The sequence below is a fragment of the Staurois parvus genome, unplaced genomic scaffold (assembly GCF_062004578.1).
Source record: "Staurois parvus isolate SC_StPar_1 unplaced genomic scaffold, SC_StPar_1.0 ptg000149l, whole genome shotgun sequence".
Classification (NCBI taxonomy): domain Eukaryota; kingdom Metazoa; phylum Chordata; class Amphibia; order Anura; family Ranidae; genus Staurois; species Staurois parvus.
In genome coordinates this window covers 1,146,141-1,164,096 of record NW_028317945.1, presented here as the reverse complement: position 1 = coordinate 1,164,096, position 17,956 = coordinate 1,146,141, and the positions used below count along the sequence as shown (strand labels likewise).

The 17,956-nt window shown below is 41.8% G+C and overlaps 1 protein-coding gene across 5 annotated transcripts in view; it reads right to left on the bottom strand.

Annotated features, from left to right (window-relative positions):
- The window catches only part of SGSM3 (small G protein signaling modulator 3), a 247,573-nt gene that overhangs the window by 38,613 nt on the left and 191,004 nt on the right, over nt 1–17,956 (bottom strand). The gene's annotated exons all lie outside the window — the stretch shown is intronic.

The following is a 17,956-nucleotide window of genomic DNA, read 5'->3' as shown; positions in this document are numbered from 1 at the left end:
GATTTCTTGAAACTCAAATATGATCTTCCCAACTCCCACTTTTTCCTGTTTCTCCAGCTCTGCCATGCCTTCCGCTCACAATTTGGAACAGAACCAATTCATTTGATGACGGATGATCTGGAGTCTCTCCTTTGCGATCAGTCCATTAAAAAGCTACTTTCATCTATCCATAAGGCCATGCTACCTACGATTCATGTGGGCCTACACTCTCTCCAGATGAAGTGGCAGACAGAAATTGGCAAGTTTGATGGAGAGGGACTGGGAAGATGCCTGGGATTACCCTTTTACACAGCTAGTGGCTACCAGAGACAAATTAATACAGTTTAAGACAGGGCTTAAAACTTTGAGTCTCGACCTACTAGCCAGGCACAAAACTTACTCTCCACCAGTTGCCCCACCCAACCTTGCCCAGGTCCGCCTCCAACCCCACCCCGTCCCCCAACCACGCCCCCTTAAACCTTCTGAAATTACATTTTTCTTTAGAATAAAGAGTTCAAAATATAAAAAACTGCAATTATAACATAGCTTTATTATGTCAATTTAAACATAACAGCAATAGCTTAATAGCAATAGGGTGCAATCAAAATATCAAATTTTAAAGCTTTAAACCTGTAGTGAACATTTTGTATTTTTTTTGTTTATCTCCTGCATCTTTAAAAAGAGACTTTAGTAACTAAAGTCTCTTTTAAAAGAGTTAAGTTTAGTTTACAGAAGTATAGCATAAGAAAAAGTGCTTATTTTGATGCCAAAAAACATGGAATAGTAGTTACTGTAAACATGTTGTATTTTTTATCTCCTGCAGAGACCTTAGAGAAGTGTGGCATTAGGAAAAAAGTGCCTCCCAAGGTGGTGGAGAGCAGGCCTCGTGTCCCCCAAAGTGGTGGAGAGCGGGCCTCTCCTCGTGTCCATCGCGGCGGGGGAGAGCGGACCTCTCCTTGAGTTCCCCGCAGTGGTGGAGAGGGTGTCTCCTCTCAGCGGAGGAGAGCGGACCTCTCCTGCACCTGTCCCCTCAGCGGCGCTGCCAGTGTAATGGCGGTGCCGAAGAAGCCGGAAACCGGAATTTGGAAACCGGAACTCGGCTTCACGAGGCTTGGAGCACAGGTGCAGCCGCTTCATCATCAGCCACACAAGAATTTCTCCTCGCATTTGGCGAGCAGCTTTTTCAAGCCCTGGTTTAAGATCTTACATATGTCATATTTAAAACTGGCCAGGCTCCATAGAATTTTTCCTGGAACATCATCTGACTGCTGGCGCTGTGGTTTGGCCCCAGCAAATTTCTATCACATTTTTTTGGCACTGTTCCCACGTCTCCACCTTCTGGAGGGATGTTACAGAGCTGGGGTATGCCCAGAAGCTCTGTTTTGTACCTTTTTCTTTTGGAAAAATTTCAATAAGGGGAATTAAAAAAAAAAAAAAGGTGGAAAAAGTTCTGAAACGATTTATCTTTGTTTAATTTTTTTTACATCACAGAAATCTGACATTTTACCAAGGGTGTGTAGACTTTTTATATCCACTGTAGGTATCCTGGATGTCTACGGATGCCATGTATTCCCCTTTGTCTCAGAGGGATAATTACCTACCTTGTGGATTTTGTGCTAAGCTTTGGAATATGAAGATATTTGTTGTGGAATTATATGTCCAAAATAGGAAAAATACACCCACTAGGATTTGGTACCATAAACAGGTTTAAATAAAATCCTATAAACCTGTCTTGTAGAGGTATGGTACAACTACAACTGGACAAGAGATGGATCAGAGCATTCTGATAATCCGACTGACCTTGAGCAGTCTTTGGTTGATTTGAGAGAAGAAAGAGGAGAGGAGGGAGAGTTTTGAACTCTTTTTGTACAACCTTGAAGCTACCACTTGAAGCCACAGGTCTGGGACCCAGAGAAATGCAAACTGTAACACAGATGTTACCCCACTCTTAGGACTGAGGGTACCCCTTAAAGGAAAGCAAAAAAAGGGGCGCACTCTCGTGCATTACCGTGGTAAAAAACAAATTTAAAAAAAGGTTTAAAAGTGCACTCTCACAAACCAAAGGAGATATAAAACAGAGACAAAGAGCCAGTGGTACCGGTCCCAGATAACAGGGGATCCTAGATGTAGTTACTGGCGCGTTTTGGGATATGTACTCCCTTCTTCAGAGCTAAAATATTTGATCTGCTACTTTTGCATTTATAAGGCAATTAATAATAAAATGAGAGAACAAAAACACACCCCCTTCATGTCACACCAAGGTCTGTCCACAAAATGAATCAAAAGGAGAAAAGAAAACACCTATAGACATGTGAGGTGATGATTAGAAAGGCTTGGCATCCATGGCCCTGTATGATGAACAATGTAGATGCATCTAAATGCGGTTGCTAGCCTATGATACGGAAAACCAGCAAAACATACTGCAATGAATATGAGAATGAATATACATAGTAGAAGAAAGGTCCCTGTACTAAATGCACTCACATGAATCTGGCAATGGCATAGTGCACAGATGAACAAGGGGAGAGTGTGTGGAAAGTTGTAGGAGTAATGGCGTCTTCCATAATGTGCACTCGCTGAGGGCTGTAAAACTGTCATCCGTGAGTAGATTGCTGACGGTACTGCGCATGCGCGCTACGCCACGGACCATCCGCGCATGCGCCAGAAGTTTCTCTGCCCTTAGACGGCTAAACAGAAACTGTGTCACACTAAGGGTGGAAGTGAGCAGTGTAGAGGACTATGGTACTGGCAGATGCAGCGGTCTGCGTGGAAAGAATGTAATAGCCTCTATTAGGAAAGGTGGAAAATGAATGGACGGGGTGTGGAAAAGTTTCTCTATGGAAAGATAATATGATGTGCACATGAGGAAAGAGATGATAGTAATACATGCTTAATGCCATTAATAGTGGACTTAAGAAGTCATAATCTGCTGAAATAGCAGGCATATATTAGTGATTAAATAAACAGGGTAAATATTAAGAATATATATATATATATATATATATATATATATATATATATATACATATACACAGTGGGGATCGAAAGTTTGGGCACCCCAGCTAAAAATTTGTATTAATGTGCATAAAGAAGCCAAGGAAAGATGGAAAAATCTCCAAAAGGCATCAAATTACAGATTAGACATTCTTATAATATGTCAACAAAAGTTAGATTTTATTTCCATCATTTACACTTTCAAAATAACAGAAAACAAAAAAATGGCGTCTGCAAAAGTTTGAGCACCCTGCAGAGTTAATATCTTGTACTGCCCCCTTTGGCAAGTATCACAGCTTGTAAACGCTTTTTGTAGCCAGCCAAGAGTCTTTCAATTCTTGTTTGAGGTATCTTTGCCCATTCTTCCTTACAAAAGTCTTCCAGTTCTTTGAGATTTCTGGGCTGTCTATCACGCACTGCTCTTTTAAGGTCTATCCATAGATTTTCAATTATGTTGAGGTCAGGAGATTGTGAAGGCCATGGCAAAACCTTCAGTTTACGCCTCTTGATGTAATCCCCCGTGGATTTCGAGGTGTGTTTAGGATCATTATCCATATGTAGAAGCCATCATCTCTTTAACTTCAGCTTTTTCACAGATGGCATCAAGTTACCATCCAAAATTTGCTGAAATTTTATTGAATCCATTTTTCCTTCTACTCGTGAGATGTTCCCTGTGCCACTGGCTGCAACACAACCCCAAAGCATGATTGATCCAACCCCATGCTTAACAGTTGGACAGAGGTTCTTTTCATTAAATTCTGTGCCCCTTCTTCTCCAAACGTACCTTTGCTCATTCCGGCCAAAAAGTTCAATTTTAACCTCATCGGTCCACAGAACTTGTTTCCAAAATGCATCAGGCTTGTCTATATGTTCATTTGCAAAGTTCAAACGATGATTTTTGTGGTGAGGACGTAGAAGAGGTTTTCTTCTGATGACTCTTCCATGAAGACCATATTTGTACAAGTATCTCTTTATAGTGGAATAGTGTACCACAACTCCAGTATCTGCCAGATCTTTCTGGAGGGATCGTGCAGTCAAACGTGGGTTTTGAATTGTTTTTCTCACAATCCTGCGAGCTGTTCTGTCTGATATTTTTCTTGGTCTTCCAGATCTTGCTTTAACTTCCAGTGTTCCTGATGACTGCCATTTCTTAATTACATTCCGAACAGAGGATATTGACATCTGAAAACGCTTTGCTATCTTCTTATAGCCTTCTCCAGCTTTGTGAGCGTCAACTATTTTCAGTTTCAGTTTTCTAGACAACTGCCTAGAAGAAACCATGGTGCTGATTGTTGGGGCAAGGTCAGATGAGTCTGGGCATTTAAAACCTTTGAGATTGACATAACCTGGTCTTCCCAGACGATGATTGAGAACAATCCATGACACTGGCAGGTCTCAGCTTTGCAAAGGGGGCAGTGCATGCTATAAATTCTGCAGGGTGCCCAAACTTTTGCAGACGCCATTTTTTTGTTTTCTGTTATTTTGAAAGTGTAAATGATGGAAATAAAATCTAACTTTTGTTGACATATTATAAGAATGTCTAATCTGTAATTTGATGCCTTTTGGAGATTTTTCCATCTTTCCTTGGCTTCTTTATGCACATTAATACAAATGTTTAGCTGGGGTGCCCAAACTTTCAATCCCCACTGTATATATATGTAGCAATAAATGAATAATAGTATTAAATACATAAAAACAATATTTTAATATGTAAATGAGAGTCTTATAAAGCTGGACCAGTGCAATGGTATGGAAGAAACATGTTTAGGTCATCAATACCATAAGGATGGAATGCATTAATTGAATGAACCTGGGGAAGCAAGTGGGCAGTAGTGCAAAGTGCAGTCAATTGTGGTTATTAATGTACCCATGGCACTATCATCCAGAGTAAGGAATTCATTGAGGGCAAGATCAAGGAAGTATCATGAGGCAAGCATATGTAAATGGATACTTCCAGAATTGCAAAAGGATGCATAATGTGATATTGTATTAGACTAAATGAGGGACTGGATAGCGAATGCATCGTTAATACCCTTAGGGACCAGAGAGATCAATTGGTGGATCCAACAGGATTCCCTTTGGCAGAGCTTGGGAAACTTCCTGCCTGTGTCAATGCCCCCTTGTATAGTTTCTATGCCAAATACTTTGAGTCCAACGTGGCACCCTTCATGTACCTCACTGAAATGGCAGTACACTGTGTTTATCAAAACCATGTAAAATGTTCTGCTTATGTTCACCAAATCTGGTCCAGAGTGAACGTGTGGTGCGACCCACGTATAGAAGCCCACAAGGGCAAACTAAACAGTAAATTCAAATTGTGTGCCACAGTTGTGTCTAATGGGGTGGGTCCTACCATTTGTTCCCAGGAATTCCCCCTTTCTGTGCCACATGTATACCCAGGCCCCACAGTTGGATACCCCACACTTGTAGCTGCCTTTCTAGTCAGAGTGCTCCACTTGGTTATGGAACGTATGGTGGAAAGTTTAACTCTACTGGGAACTATTAAGCTTCTTAGGTCTCGAGGGCGACGAAAGATAACTTCAGGCCGCGGGGGAATGTGTGTAGAGAAGTGGGGGTCTTGGGCTAGGATGCCCCAATATTTATGGAGTGTCTTCTTGATGTTGAAGGCCTTCTGGTTGTACCTGGCACAGAATACTGCATGGTGTGGATTATTGCAGCTTATGGGGGTGCTGGACTTAGGTGCAATCAGAGAATCTGCTTCAGTAATTACCCTGTTGATATATTCTGACCTGTATTTGATATATGCTTCTTCGATATTGGTAGCTGCATACCCTTTCTCTAGGAACTTCTTTTTCAAGACTAGACTTTGGTTATCATAGTTTTCCACTAGAGTGCAAGTTCTCCTAAGTCTGCAGAATTGTACTAGAGGAACACTGTTAATCCATCTTTGGTGATGGTGACTCTTGGCCTGCAGATACGAGTTCCCTGCTGTGAGTTTGAAGTGGGTTTTGGATACAACCCGTGAGTTCGGTCCGACCCTGAGTTCCAAATCTAAGAACACTATGCTGGAGTTGTCTACAACGTGTGGATACTCAATCCCAAACGGGTTCGATTGGCAATGGGAAATTAATTCATTCAGCGTGGTCAAATTGCCATCCCATATAATGAGAATGTCATCAATAAATCGGGCATAAAGGACCAGGTTAGCTCCAAAAGGGTTGTGGTTCCAGATATGGTGTTGTTCCCAAAAACCCTTGAAGAGATTAGCATAGCTTGGGGAAAATCTAGCTCCCATAGCTGTGCCTTTGATCTGCCTGTAAAATTTTCCTGTAAAGGTGAAGTAGTTGTGGGTGAGGGTGAACTCTATGCACTTCAAAAGGAATGGTATTTGGGAGGTGTGTAGGGAATTATCCCTGGATAGGAAGTGTTGTACTGCCTTGTAGGCCAAATTCATGATGTATGCTGGTATACAATGATGACACATCCCGTCATCATTGTATACCAGCATAACTTGTAGTTCTCCTCCCACTGATATTTGGACAAAATCTCTAACATATGGCCAGAGTCTCTCACATATGAGGGTAACTGGACTACTAATTCTTGTAAGCAGTAATCAATGTAGTTTCCCAGATTACTGGTGAGGCTTTCTATCCCAGAGATGATGGGTCTGCCAGGAGGATTTAGCGCATCCTTATGGATCTTTGGGATGTGGTAAGAGTGTGGTGTCATTGGGAATGGTCTATACAGGAAATACCACTCCTGCTTGGTGAGAATCTTATCATGGACAGCAGAATCAAGCAAACTTTTGAGGGACAATCTGTATGATGAAACAGGGTCCCCAGGGAGACATTCATAGGTGTCTTTGTTCCCTAAGAGTCGAGCAGCCTTTGCCAAATAGGCCTCTTTGTCAAGAATAACTAGGCCTCTTCCTTTATCTGCCTGTCTAATGACGATGTCTAGATTATTTTTCATTGTCTCCAGGGATTCCCTATCCATAGGAGTCATGTTGGCATTACGCTCTAATCTAGATTTTTGGTAGATGATTTTAAATTCTGCATAAACCACCTCATAGAAATAGGAAATGAAATTCCCCTTGGCCCTATATGGGTATAATGTTGATCTGGGCTTAAAGGGAGTGTGTTGCAGACAGCCCCTGTGTGCATATCCATGGGTGTCTGTAGTCCAAGGACCATGCGGATTAAGATCTACCATGACTTCAGGTTCCCTGCACCCTCGGCCCAAAATTCTTCTAAGATGGCCAAAATTTCCTCATCAGAATCACTAGTATACCCTGAATGTTAGATTTCACCGAGACCTTCTCCTGTTCATGTCTTGTGATCTTTCATTGAAAAATACCTCTTTAGATACGTGTGAATTTGTTCAGATCGACAAAAGTTCAAATAGATTAGGAGGATCAGTTACATAGTAATCCACTGAGGTTGCCAGAACCAACTCTTGAGGGAGTCTATTCCACATTTTCACTGCTCTCACTGTGAAGAAACCTTTCTGTGTTTGGAGATTCAATTTCTTTTCCTCACGTAAAGAGTGCCCCCTTGTCCTCTGTGATGGCCTCGGGGTGAATAGCTCTACACGGAGTTCACTATATGAACCACTGATGTATTTATACATGTTGATCATATCCCCCTTTAATATCCTCTTCTCAAGAGAGAATAAATTCAGTTCCTCTAATCTTTTCTCATATCTGATCTCCTCCATGCCTCTTATCAGTTTAGTTGCCCTTCTCTGTACTTTCTCCAGTTCCCCAATGTTCTTTTTGTGAATTGGTGCCCAAAACTGAACTGCAGATTCCAGATGAGGTCTTACTAATGATTTGTACAAGAGTAATACGATATCTCTCTCTCTGGAGTCTATACCTCTTGATTTTGCTCGCTTTAGAAACTGCAGCTTGGCATTGCATGCCATTATTAAGCTTTTGCTCTACCAGAACTCCCAGATCCTTCTCCACCATTGATTCCCCCAGTTGTATCCCCCCCCAGTATGTATGATGCATGCATATTCTTATCCCCCAAGTGCATAACCTTACATTTATCAACATTAAACCTCATTTGCCACATAGTTGCCCAATTAAACAGTGCATTGAGGTTGGCTTGTAAGTTGAAGACACCCTGTAAGGACGTTACTCCACTGCACAGCTTGGTGTCATCTGCAAAGACTGAAATGGGATTTTTAATATCAGACCCTATATCGTTTATAAATATATTAAAAAGTAAGGGTCCCAACACTGAACCCTGGGGTACACCACTGATGACCCAAGACCATTCAGAGTATGAATCATTAACCACTACTCTTTGAATACGAGCTTTTAGCCAGTTTTCTACTCATTTACATACAGATTTTTCCAAGCCTGTAGACTTTACCTTAAACATCAGCAGTGTGTGGGGCACTGTGTCAAACGCTTTTGCAAAATCCAAGTATACCACATCCACCGCCACCCCTCTGTCCAAGGTCTTGCTCACCTCCTCATGAAAAGAAATCAGATTTGTTTGACAACTTCTGTCTTTCATGAATCTATGCGGTCTGTTGCTTAAAATATTTTTTTCCAGCAAGAACCCATCTATGTGGTCTTTTATTAAACTCTCCAATATCTTCTCAACTATAGAAGTTAAACTAACAGGTCTATAATTACTTGGTAAAGATTTTGACCCCTTTTTAAATATTGACAACACATTGGCCTTACGCCAATCCAGTGGTATTATGCCAGTCATTAAAGAATCCCTAAAAATGAGAAACAATGGCTTTTAAATGACAGAGCTCAATTCTTTAAGGACCCGTGGGTGTATGCCATCCGGTCCAGGTACTTTATTCACCTTTAGTCTGTCTAAATATTTTTGGATCATATCAATTGTGAGCCAATGTGGATCATCTGGGGCTGTGTCAATACCATGCCCATTATGGACAAGAGCTCCCCCATGCTCCTTTGTATACACAGATCTGAAGAAGGTATTAAATAAATTTGCCTTCTCTTTGTCCCCAGTCACCCACTCTAGATTATTTTGTAAAGGGCCTACATGCTTGGACCGAACCTTTTTACTATTAATATATTTGAATAATTTTTTGGGGTTGGTCCTGCTATCTTTTGCAATCTGTCATTCCTTTTTTTTTATGCAGCCTTTATTTCCTTTTGGCATATTCTGTTACATTCTTTGTAATATTTAAATGATGATAGCGTTCCTTCATTTTTATATTTAATAAAAGTTATTTTCTTATCTATAGCCTGTTTAACTTTGTCCGTAAGCCACATAGGTTTGATTTTTAGCCTTTTAAACTTGTTGCCCATGGGAATATATTTTGCAGTGTGTTCACATACAGTCTTTTTGCAGAACTCCCATTTCTGTGTTGTGTTCATCAATGCCAATATTCCCTCCCAGTCTAAGGCTTGGAGAGCAGCTCTCAGCCTTGGAAAATTAGCTCTCTTGAAATTGTGCGTTTTTATTTTTCCCGTATGTGCTTGCTGTTTACAGCTAACAATAAATGAAATCATGTTATGGTCACTGCTATCCAAATGTTCTTTTATATGGACATTAGTAATAAGCTCTGCATGGTTTGAGATTACCAGGTCCAGCAGAGCATTGTTCCTAGTAGGGGCCTCTATGAACTGTACCATAATATTGTCCTGTAGTAGGTTTAAAAATGTTTGCCGTTTAACTTTTCCTGCAGTACCATTACTCCAGTCAATTTCTGGGTAGTTAAAATCCCCCAATATTATCACTGTCCCAGCCCTTGCAGCCCTTTCGATCTGTGCAAGGAACTGAGTTTCCACCTGCTCATTAACATTGGGAGGCCTATAACAAACTCCAATGATTACCTTTGTAGTACGCACACCCACATGTGCAGTTCCACCCATAATACTTCAGCCTCATCACACTCTTCATCAACTAGGTCCTCTTTCACACTCGCTCTGAGATCACTTCTTACATAGAGACAGACACCACTACCTTTCCGATTTACTCTGTCTCTCCGAAAGAGAACGTAGCCAGGAATAATAATGGCCCAGTCATGCGAAGAATGAAGCCAAGATTCAGCAATACCAATTAAATCATAGTTCTCTTCATGCACCAAAGCTTCCAACTCTCCTATTTTGCTTGGCAGACTTCTGGCATTGGTGAACAAACAGTTTAACTGATTGACACCTTGTTCACACGTATTAGGGGGTGCAAAATTCAGGACTTTTTGCAATAAACTGTATTCAGAATCATTGAAGACAGCCTTGGACAGATTAAAGATTTTTATGGTACTGAGGTGTTGTACTACTTCTTTCCTCTTTTTGGACTTGACTCCATCTCCCCCTCCTCTGAGGGTTCTCTGGACCTTTTTCGTCTGTGATGGCCTCCTGAGGGGGGTCCTCTCTCTAAAAAAGGCTTAGAGGTGTCCGGAAGCGTCAGAGAGGTGGAGGGTGATGGTCTATGCTCTTCCTGTACGTAGGGACCAATGGCTAATGTGTTGTTCTTCCCAGGTGGACCCTGTACTGCTCGAGTGGGCTCACTCAGAAAGCCTTCTGGTAAGACAGATGTTCTAGAATGATGTACCTGGGTGAACAAAGTGGCTGCCTGTTTGTCCCCCTCCTAAACACTAGATTGCGTATCAGGGTAATAGTTCTCTTGTGGACACTGAAAGACTTTATTGAATTGGCTGTTGTTGTATTGCCTCCTATAATTGCCTTTCCTATTATGTGATTGTGTATGGTTTCCCCAGTGCTTATTTGGCCCTGTGTGACCAGGTTGGGAAGAGAGATGGGAGGCTTTGGCAGGGCCTAGTGTAGTCAACCTCTGTCTTGTGGCGGCAACCACACCCTTGTTGCCTCTATTGGTGGTGGACCTAGGGGATTGGTCTTGATTTGGTGGTGCTGGTTTCCCACCCTTGGATGCAAGTGGAAGTCTCTTGCGTTTCCAATTATGTTCTCTGCCAGCTAAAAAATCCCCCCATCCCTTTCAAATTTGTGAGCCTTTTTGCTAATGAGATTGGCCTCAAAGTATACTGTTTGATCATTATTGTTATTATCCCATTCAGTGAAAGAAGCTACATGAGTGTAGGCTTCTAAATCTTTCTGTATTTGTGAGAGCTGAATGCAGACCCTCTCCAGATTCCTCTCACGTTGTTTAATAACTATTAACATCCATCCTTTACTGCATTCCCTGAACCAGTTATACCATTCCTCCTTAAGGTCATCCTCTAAGAAGTCACAGCTATTGGTGATCCTCAAACCCCTAGGAGCCCTCTTAACCTCCATATACTTTTGCAATGATAAAATGTCCAACCATTGTACCATCTCTGTTTCAGGGAGGTGTTTGAGGTGATAAAAATTGGAAATCATCTGCTCTTCCTCCAGAAAATCTGGACTCTTGTGACCCAACATGATTGTGTTTCTCATAGTCGGTAACACTATTGGAAAAACCTTTGGCAAGGGAGTTTCTTCTAATCAGTCTCTCTTCAATGGACACCACCATGATGTATGCAAAACGAGTGGAATGAATGTTCAAATAGTCTCTTGGTGGAGATGTGTGTTGAGTGCACTAGGACGAGCAGCCGATAACCCCAAATGCAAAAACTGTCAAGATCAATAAAACCAGCGCTCAAATCTTCATGCTGGCTGGGGGTACTGTATCTGTAATTCTCTGAGGTGCAACCTTTGTAAGATCGGGAAATCTTGGTACTGATAAAGGAAAGCAAAAAAAAGAGCGCACTCTCATCATACATTACCGTGGTAAAAAACAATTTAATAAAAAGCATAAAAGTGCATACTCACAAACCAAAGTGTGCTTTCCTTTATCAATACCAAGATTTCCCAATCTTACAAGGGCTGCACCTCAGAGAATGACAGGTATAGTACCCCCAGTAAGCATAAAGATTTGATGCTGGTTTCGTTTATCTTGAGGGTACCCCTTCACCGGAAAGAAGGATTTTGGAAAGACTTGCTGGGCTTTGTGGCACAAGTCTTGAACCAAAGGAAGGGCTGAACTTAGGTTTTGAAGCTGAAATGTTGGTAGAACATTTAGGTGTTCTATATTTTGAGGTGAAGGCTCCTGAGGAGGGGGTTTTGGGATCTTCTTCTGTAGGAGTAAAATTTCCGCTCTGTGTCATATTTGATGAATTGGTCAAATGCTTCTCCAAAGAGGTGTGCTTCTTGAAAAGGCATATGCGAGACACTTTTTACAGGCAGCTTTATCTCTCTAGGTTTTTAGCCACAAGATTCTGCACATATGAATGGAGATTAGGGCCATTCTGAATATTTGTCTCATGACATATTCTAGGACACCCACACAAAAACGCAGAGCAGAAGGTAGTTAAGGCACATTCCTGAAAAGCAGGGTCATATTGGTTGTTCAAGAGTGTTCCAAACATTCTATCTGCAAAATCTTTGAAAGAAGGAACATCTTCAATAGGCACAGTGAGATGTTTGTTGAGGATTGAGATTGGCAGGATCAACCACAGGAATAGACCACTTCTTTGTGAACCGTTTTCAAATTGGATAGCGTTCAGCAAAACTTTTGGCGGGAGTAGAAAATCCTGTCTGGAGTGATCCAATCGTCATAGACTGCACATTCTATCTGTTCATGAACAGGAAAAATTTTGAAAGATGTTGTAGGTCTTTGTACCAAAAAGGGCATGGGGAGATAGGAAAATCAAGCTGCAGAATGCCATGGGACTTGTGGATGACAGCAGTTAGCTTTTCAGCGTTCGCAAGCATGTTATGTAAAGCTCCCTTTTCAAAATAATAGCATTCTGAGGTAAAAAAAAAAATCTTCCGCAGCTTCCTGCCATACTTCCTCTAAGTCCTCTTCATTCCCTACTGTCTGCCTTGTCTAGGGCAGGCATACCAGGATCTGACTCAGGTAGAGAATTGGAAATAGGAGAAGAGCTATGGAGTTTTTGAACTTTGGACAAAGATGGCTGTATTAAAGTCACTATGTCATATGATGCTGAAAATCCTGCTTTATTTAGCTAGACTGTTGATGCATGACTGGAAAAGAGGTGGAATTGAATACAGAAATCAATGTTAGGGTGGACTTCTGCTCAGGTACAAGGAGTGTGGTGCAGGCCTTTGGCTCAGAGAATGTTCACCTGCAGATTTGCAATGGTTCCCCTTTTCCAGGGCCTCCCCCATAGGTACAGTATGTGTGAGATTTTTCCCCTGTGGGGTACTCATGGAGTAGGGTGTGGAATATAGGGCAGGCATGTTCAGGTGGAGAACGCAGCAACCTGGGTGTAGACTGTCCTGTAACGAATCTTCATGGCAAAAGAGTGGGAGGAAGACGCTTGAGTACCCTATTAAGTGGAGTTGGCAGTAAAATGTCCAACCTGTGGTATGAGGTCACATCTGAGATGAAGCTCTGAGTGGTTGATTTAGCGCCTAATTTGAAAAATTAAAGTTATTCAAATATCGCCCTGTTCTTGAACAGTAATGGTCAGAAGCACACAGGGTCACCCTGTCTTACCAATCTACAACACTGGACTGTATATCCAGGTTTGGCCAACAAGATGGGCATATCCCTGAAGACTTCTTCAGGGACTGGGTTCCATGGGGATGAACCACAGCCATTGACACACATTGCACAAAATGCCAAGGTGAAGGTCTATGCAGGATCCAGCACACAAAACATTACAGGCCACCCTTCAAAGTAATGTCCAACTACAGCTCCAAAGGTTTACCATGGTTGTGTTGATCCAGATGCACTGTTTTTAGCTGTAGCATTAAAAGACAATTAGGAGCTGATTGAAGAATAAAAAAAAAGTGGTTAAGCTAAGATTGGTTTCTCTGTGAAGAAAAAAACATGCATCACCTTAGGACAAAAGCAAAAAACTCACACAGTGGATAGGGTTATAGGAAGGCCTGTGGGCATCACCTCAAAAGCTTGCCAGTGTCCAATCACCTGGAGGTATGAGTCTAGAACCCAGAGTCTATGAAAACTTTGCCTGTGCCCTGTACTGTACGATTAAGATATCCTGTTTTTTTAATGGGTCATTAAAGAACAAGTCTTCCAGAAGGACACAGCGCATGTGGCATTTGGTCCTGTACAATTTTATGCTGTGGGTGGGAAATCAAATCAAGTTTTTTCTGTTTGTGCTGTCAGCTCAACTACAGGCTGAAGGCCCATGACTAAGAGGAAGTTACAGGAAGCTTTGTAACTACCACTCCCTCTCCTCTGTGGACTCGGGTGAGACTTCTTTGTTAGTGGTCACAAGAAATCAGGGACAAAAGGGACATCCAAAAGCAGTCCAACTGAGGGGTGGGTAAGCCACCGAGAAATTCAAGCAACATGGAGTATTTTACCATGCATAGCCTGGAAAAAAATTAAGCCTGAATAGAAGGCTAAATAAAGAAGAGCCAATCAAAGGAAAAAAGCAATGACTAAAGAGAGTGTACCAAAAACAGCTACAGATCAGGTCATGAAACACCTCAAAAATGTAAAAAAATACCCAAGAACTATATGTCTCAAACAATAGGCACCAAATATCAGTCCAGCAACAAAAGAAGGTATAACAGTACAACTGAAAGGTGTGAGAAACAGACCAAGCAGCTACAAGACAAAGGATCTATGATCTATTAAAGGTAATATACGCAGCTACCTTCAGGTGGTTGGACAATGGCAAAAAAGAAAGCTGTAGGGACATTTTCTATAAAACCCCTCCCACTCCCTGCTAGCATAAGTTTTGTAAGAGGCCTGTGCCCTGTATTGTACTGCAAGAAATAGACTTTTTTGGTAAATCAAAAATCCTATTTTCTTGGTCATACAGTATAGGACACCATGGGATAACCAAAAGAAATCCAACTGAAGGGTGGGCAACACAGCAAACAAATGTAAACACAGTTCAAGAAAGGTGTGTCATACTCAAACAGCAGCTTGTGCCCATAACTGGCTTCAAAGAGGTCTGAGCATTCACCTATTAACACTTAAAGGGTTAGTTCACTCTTATCAAAAAGCTGCCAATGCAGATAAGGGGTGTCTGTAGATCAAAACAAACTGTGCAGCTCTGACTAAAGTTGAATAATGCCCTTGCTATAGGTATGGGCCATTTGAGTACCTCCTAAAGCCTGACTGGAATACTCCCAGGACTTTGCTAGGATGTTGTTAAGTGAGGCCTAGTCATTACTGCTCACTTCCTCAATCACAGAAGTGAGCTCTCAATGCTCAGCTAAGAGATACTGCATCAGGGGAGAGAAAGAGCATGTGAGGGGCTTTGAATCAGAGAAAAACTCCTGTGATGGTGGAGGTGAGCAGTAATGACTAGACCTCACTTAGCAACTTCTTAGGAGCTTTCCAGTTGGGTTTCGGGAGGTATGTAAATGTCCTACACCTATAGCAAGGGCATTATTTAACTTTAGTCTGCGCTGAACAGTTTGATTCCATCTGCAAACACCCCTTACCTACACAGACAGTTTTCTGTAAAAGTGGACTAACCCTTTAAACATGTGAACAGGATACCACGTGATTGTCTTGCATATCAGAGAAACTAATGCCTGATCCTGAAAAGTACACTAAGCACTAATAGACCTGGTAGAGTGCACTTAACAGGGAAGAAAGGAACCGTATTCCTTTAATCTATAGGCTCAAATGATGAGTTTACTCTGATATCACCACCCTGCTGATGGCACTCTCCACTAAGTCTCTCTGCCACTAATTGTTTTACCTTGCCATATTTAGATATTCATGTCCTCGTTCTATTTATATATTTATCCATATTTCCACGGTGTATTTATATATAATATCCATATTTCCCTTAACCCCCTCCCGCCCGCCATATAGTAAAATGACGGACGCAAGGAGGTTCTCCCGTTCTGGGAGGACGTCATAAGACGTTCTCCCATTCTAACCGTGCGTAAGCAGCTCTGGGAGCTCCCTCGGAAACAGCGCATCACCGATCAACGGAAAGAGCCAAAGATGTCGGCTCGGTCATGTGATCAGCTGTGTCCAATCATAGCTGATCACATGTAAACAGGGAAATGATGGTTATCGGCATTTCTCTCCTCACGAGCTGTCAGCGTCAGGAGAGGAGAGCCGGTAATCGGCATTCCTCTGAGGGGACATGTACACAAATCATCAGAGCACTGATGATCAGTGTAGCTCCAGCAGCGCTACCTGTCAGTGTCCATCAGTGCTAGCTCTCAGTGCTCATCCATGCCACCTGCCAGTGCCCTTCAGTGCCCATTAGTGCCACATTTCACTGCCCATCAGTGCCACATCAATGCCACATATCAGTGCCCATCTGAGCTGCCTTTCAGTGTCACCCATCAGTGCCGCCTATCAGTGTAAGTCAGTGTCGCCTATCAGTGCCAGTCAATGCTGCCTATCAGTGCGGCCTAACAGTGCCACCTAACAGTGCCTGCCTAACAGTGCCACCTATCAGTGCCATATATGAGTGCTGCCTTTCAGTGACCATCAGTGATGCCTGTCAATGCCCATCAGTGCCACCTATCAGTGCCTCCTCATCAGTGCCCATCAGTGCCACCTATCAGTGTCCATCAGTGCAGCCTATCATGCCCATCACTGCAGCCTCATTAACGCACATCAGTGAAGGAGAAAAATCACTTATTTACAAAATTTTATAACAAAAACAAGAAAACAATTTTTTTTTTTCAAAATTTTCAGTGGTTTTTGGTTTAAGAAAAAATAAACCCAGAGGTGATTAAATACCACCAAAATAAAGCTCTGTCACAAAAAAATTTCATATGGGTACAGTGTTGCATGACCGCGCAATTGTCATTCAAAGTGCAATAGCGCTGAAAGCTGGAAATTGGCCTGGACAGAAAGGGGGTATAAGTGCCCTGTAGGCTAGTGGTTAAGGAGAGCACACAGAGTGATCTAATGTATGGTGGACCTCTGTGTGCTCGTCCCTGTCCGTGCACTTGTCATGTCGGTTGTCATAACAATCTCTCCTGGCAGAGTGAGACCAATGCACTAGTGCTATGTAGAAGTCCACAAGAAAATGGCGCCCGAGACCATGTGACGGTCTCTAACAAAATGGCACTGACACAGATGTACTATATTACATTTAGTAAATAGATATAAATAGAAGGCTTTACATCCAATCGGCTACTCCTGATGAAGTCACATAATATGACGTCAGGCCGTAAACTGGAAGTGCACGTACCGCCATTTTGGATAAGGGATTTCTGCACACTTCTCACAGCAAACACTGTATAGTGAGTTTCTAACCCTGCAGTGTCCCAGGAGGACACATTTTAATGTGAGTTTTATTAGATTGATTTAAATAAAGGCTATTTTGAGTGGCAATATTACACTATATGGAGCATTTTTTTCACATGGATGTAGAGCAATCTGGAGATGTTTAAAAGTGCTGGCTAACAGTGGTGAAGATCTATGTACCAGTATACCCCCCGGGTTAAAGGGAAAAGTATAGCCTTACCTGTCATTAAGGGTCAAACCTGGAGATGAGCGCAATTGAGTGTTGGAAGCGGATCAGCACTAAGGGGTGACACAGGAGCACTGTACACGTGTATACAGTAGTGTGGTACACTGGTCTATTTCAAAGTACAGTGAATTTAAAGGGATGGTTCACCAATTTTTGAGACTATATTCTATTGACACTTATAGTTGGTGTATGTGGATCACGATTTATGGGATATATACCACACAAGTCCACGTGCTGATATTCAAGATTTAAAGGGACAGTTCACTACTAAGGACAATTATTCGTTATTTGTGTGCACAATTCATGTAGAGCACTAGTTATGTGCAGTTTATGGAGTCCTATATGTACAGTATGTATTGATTAGATGTCTGGTATAGCACACATTGATTTTCACAAGCATAGTTGTTTGTTTTTGTACGTATTTATTGTTTAGCACTATATTTTGTATATATATTGTTGCGCTGCATTTTTAATTTGTTTATATCATTATATATTGATTTCAATAACACTTCATGGAAACTGCAAAATGAAAAAAATGATGAAGAATGTCTCACCATCAACTACCTATACATATTTGGCTTTATTTATGTAAACGGAACAAGTCAGAATTGTGAAATCCTACCTAGAAAGC